At 36.8% G+C, this 4,660-nt stretch overlaps 1 pseudogene; it reads left to right on the top strand.

The window, feature by feature from the left end:
* Positions 1-548: 548 nt before the first annotated feature.
* LOC143024387 (uncharacterized) overlaps positions 549-4,660 on the top strand; it is a 23,626-nt pseudogene continuing 19,514 nt past the window's right edge.

Raw genomic sequence — 4,660 nt, 5'->3', positions numbered from 1 at the left:
CACTGCGCCACGAGTGTGTGTGTGTGTGTGTGTGTGTGTGTGTGTGTGTGTGTGTGTGTGTGTGTGTGTGTGTGTGTGTGTGTGTGTGTGTGTGTGTGTGTACGTCTGTGTGTGTGTGTGCGTTAAGCACATATATAGAGAAAAAAAGCTTATACCTTTGATTATCCATGCCGTAGTGGCAGGCAGGAACTCTACCACTGCGCCACGAGTGTGTATGTGTGTGTGTGTGTGTGTGTGTGTGTGTGTGTGTGTGTGTGTGTGTGTGTGTGTGTGTGTGTGTGTGTGTGTGTGTGTGTGTGTGTGTGTGTGTGTGTGTGTGTGTGTGTGTCTGTGTGTGTGTGTGTACGTGCGTGTGTGTGTGCGTTAAGCACATATATAGAGAAAAAAACTTACACCTCTGATTATTCATGCTTAACTCGAAATAAGTAAAATTGTTGATAGCGGAAAGTTGGGTCTCTGTTTCTGGACTCCTCAGATGAGCTACACTTGGACACTTCTTGGATCGTCGGCAGAAGACAAGGTCGCACAACACCACGGACTCTGAGTACATGGCGGTGGTTTGCGGGCCTCGGAGGGCAAGCCCGTCATGCATGGCAAAGCACTACTCAACCAGAAAGGTACATGCATGTAGGCATAATGAAAATAGAGGTATTTATCATATGCAGGGGCCATACCGTGTGCAGACTCATGATCATGTAAAGGGTGACAATCCCATAATTTTCTGTATGCGTATTTATAGGGATGAAAGTATTCAGCTTGGATGCGGTCAATGAGCTTTGTCTGCATATACAAACATGGATGTTTCTATCATGGATGTTTGTATATACGTACTAATTATACATACGTATGCACGAGAATACATACATACATACATGAATGTATGGTCACCAAATCTCTTTAAAGATATTGGCAGATTGGAAAAAATACAACGGCGAGCCACAAAACTTATTACAAATATAAAAAATAAATCATAGTAAAATCGACTTAAACATATGAATCTGTTTTCTCTGAAAAAGGGTTGACTCAAAGGTGACTTGATACAGGTTTTTAAGATTCTAAAATGAATTGACAACATCAAAAGTGACAAAATTTTCACAGTGAATGAGAATCCAACAAGAAATAATGGTCTCAAACTGTCAGGAAATAGATTTAATTTGGAAGTGGGTAGAAACAACGTCGCCAACCGTGTAGTTAATGAATGGAATAAACTTCATGCAGAGGCATTGCAATGCAGTTCAGTTCGAAGCCTTAAGATTCGTTTAGATAAACACCTAAGTAAGGTGCTGTAATGCCTGCCATTTATTTTATATTATGTTTGTTTGTTTGTTGTTATTTATCTGTTTCTTTATTATTATTTGTTTGATTTTCACTTATTATTATTTATCTGTCAATTTACTATTATTTACTATATACCTGTTTGTTTATTATTTAACTATACATATATATTATTATTCATATTATTATGAATCTTATTTATCTATTTATTTATTTGTTTATTTATTTATTTATTTATTTATTTATTCATTTATTCATTTGTTTATTTATTTATTCATGTATTTTTATTATTTCTTTCTTTTATTATTTATTTATTTACATATTTATTTATTCATCTGTTTATTTATTCATTTGTTTATTTATTTATTTATCTATCTATTTATTTATCTATTTATTTATTTATATACTTATTTATCTATTTATTTATTTATTTATTTATTTACATATTCTTATGATTTTTTTTCGCATCCGACCTAGTAATGAACCAAAAAGAGTGTGTGTGTGTGTGTGTGTGTGTGTGTGTGTGTGTGTGTGTGTGTGTGTGTGTGTGTGTGTGTGTGTGTGTGTGTGTGTGTGTGTGTGTGTGTGTGTGTGTGTGTGTGTGTGTGGTTTGTAGTTGTTTAGTGAGTGTGTGTGTGTGTGTGTGTGTGTGTGTGTGTGTGTGTGTGTGTGTGTGTGTGTGTGTGTGTGTGTGTGTGTGTGTGTGTGTGTGTGTAGGTGTGTGTGTGTAGGTGTGTGTGTGTGTGTGTGTGTGTGTGTGTGTGTGTGTGTGTGTGTGTGTGTGTGTGTGTGTGTGTGTGTGTGTGTGTGTGTGTGTGTGTGTGTTGTGTGTGCGTGCGTGCGTGTGTGTGCGTGCGTGCGTGCGGCGTGCGTGCGTGCGTGTGTGTGTGTGTGTGTGTGTGTGTGTGTGTGTGTGTGTGTGTGTGTGTGTGTGTGTGTGTGTGTGTGTGTGTGTGTGTGTGTGTGTGTGTGTGTGTGTGTGTCCGCTTATTTCATTATGCACTTAGGTGAAGAGAATGCTAATAAGAGATTTGTTACATATAATACGATAAACTGGGTAGAGGCAGATCACTAAATAGTGAAAACAAAAAAATGAACTCTGAAAAATATGTGAGAGCTGACGAAAGGTAATGGAGGCATAATGACTAATACAAGCACAATTCTTTGTAAAGATGATGTTGGAAACTTTCGGAAAAATGATAAGTGAAACCGAGAGAGAAAACTAAGAGGAAAAAGAATGAACAGAGAACAAAATTAGAAAGATTTAGAAAATAGAATCTCGGAGGAGTTGGTGAGGTATGTGATTCGAGAAAGTGGGGGACAAAGTAAAAACATAAATGAATTGTGGGATGAGAAGGCATTATAAAGAAAGAGGATAAAGAAAGAATTACATATTGAACAGAGAGCAGAGATAGAAAAGTGGGCAACAAATCATTCTCTGAATAGCACAAAGAACTTAAAGACTTAACAAAATTAACAGAGTAGCAGTTAAAATCTTAATAGCCTTTCACCTCTCTCTCTCTCTCTCTCTCTCTCTCTCTCTCTCTCTCAAAGGATTACAAAGGATTACAAAGGCAAAGCATGCCGACAGGAGACCTTTTGATCCATATCTAGGTCGGATGCAAAAAAAAAAAAAAAAAAAAAAAAAAAATCATATTAATAATAAATTAAAACTATAACAATGTAAATAACAATTAAAATACATAAATAAATACATTGGTATAGTTGAATAACAAACAAACAGGTAAATAGTAAATGATAATAAATTGACATATAACTAATAATAAATGAAAATCAGACAGACAAATTATAACAAAACAAAAACAAATAATATAACATAAATTTTAATAATTACAGCATCTTACTTAGGTATTTATCTAAATGATTCTTAAAGCTTCGAACTGAACTACATTGCACTACCTGTGCAGGAAGTTTATTCCATTCATTAACTACACGGTTGGCAAAGTTGTTTCTACCTACTTCCAAATTGAATCTATTTCCGGACAGTTTGAGACCATTGTTTCTTGTCTGATTCTCATTCAATGTGAAAATTTGGTCACTTTTGATTTTTTCAATTCCCTTTAAAATCTTAAAGACCTGTATCAAGTCACCTCTGAGTCTACGCTTTTTTAGGGAAAACAGATTCATGTGCTTAAGTCGATTTTCGTATGATTTATTTTTGATATTTGGAATCAGTTTTGTGGCTCGCCGTTGTACTTTTTTCCAGTCTGTCAATGTCTTTAATGAGATTCGGTGACCATACGGAAACAGCATATTCCAAATGTGGACGAACTAACGATTTATATAGCTTGTTAATGAGTGATGGACTTTTGAAATCAAAAGATCGCGCAATCAATCCCAGAATCTTATTTGCTTTCTCAGAGGCTGAAATACACTGCTTGGATGATTTGAGGTCGTTACTGATAATTACGCCGAGATCTTTTTCACTATCCACTTTTGTTAACGAATTTCCAAATAAATTGTAATCGTACTTGCTGTTATTTTTACCTATGTGCATTACCTTGCATTTACTTGTGTTAAATTTCATTAGCCCACTTTTCAGACCATTGCTGTAATTTATCTAAATCTTCTTGAATATCTAATTGGTTTGAGTGATCATTTGCCACTCCGCACAGTTTTGTATCATCAGCAAATTTGGAAACAGTAGATTTTAGTCCATGGTCTATATCATTTATATATACTATGAATAGAAGTGGCCCAAGAACGGAACCCTGAGGAACTCCACTTGCAACTCTCTCTCTCTCTCTCTCTCTCGCCTCTCTCTCTCTCTCTCTCTCTCTCTCCTCTCTCTCTCTCTCTCCCTCTCTCTCTCTCTCTCTCTCCTTCCTCTCTCTCTCTCTCTCTCTCGTCCTCTCTCTCTCTGTCTCTCACTCTCTCTCATCCTCTCTCGATTCTCTCTCTCTCTCTCCTCTCTTTCTCTCTCTCACTCTCTCTCTCTCTCTCGTCTCTCTCTCGCTCTCTCTCTCTCTCTCTCTCTCTCTCTCTCTCTCTCTCTCTCTCTCTCTCTCTCTCTCTCTCTCTCTCTCTCTCTCTCTCTCTCTCTCTCTCTCTCTCTCTCTCTCATTCACTCGCTCTGTCTCTCTATTTTGAATAAAATTGCCTACCTCCATCAACAGCAAAAATGTAAGAGATAAAGCTCAGCAAAAGACCTCAGTGAGATTGCTTAACTCTTTCTCTGAGGATGATGCTTCCCTCACACTGATGAAATCTGACGACAGCTCGTGTAGTCGTACAAATCATATCATACATCGACAAGGTTGAAAAAATATATAAAAGAAGTTCCAACTCAGACTAGTTGAGACTATGTAAGCGTAGGAAGAGTTGATCATTGAAGTGAGGGACATGAAAAATAAAATATCAGGTT

Source organism: Oratosquilla oratoria, chromosome 4 (genome assembly GCF_046742065.1).
Source record: "Oratosquilla oratoria isolate Oo_2021 chromosome 4, ASM4674206v1, whole genome shotgun sequence".
In the NCBI taxonomy this organism is placed as follows: Eukaryota; Metazoa; Arthropoda; class Malacostraca; order Stomatopoda; family Squillidae; genus Oratosquilla; species Oratosquilla oratoria.
This window is presented reverse-complemented; position numbering and strand designations above follow the sequence as displayed.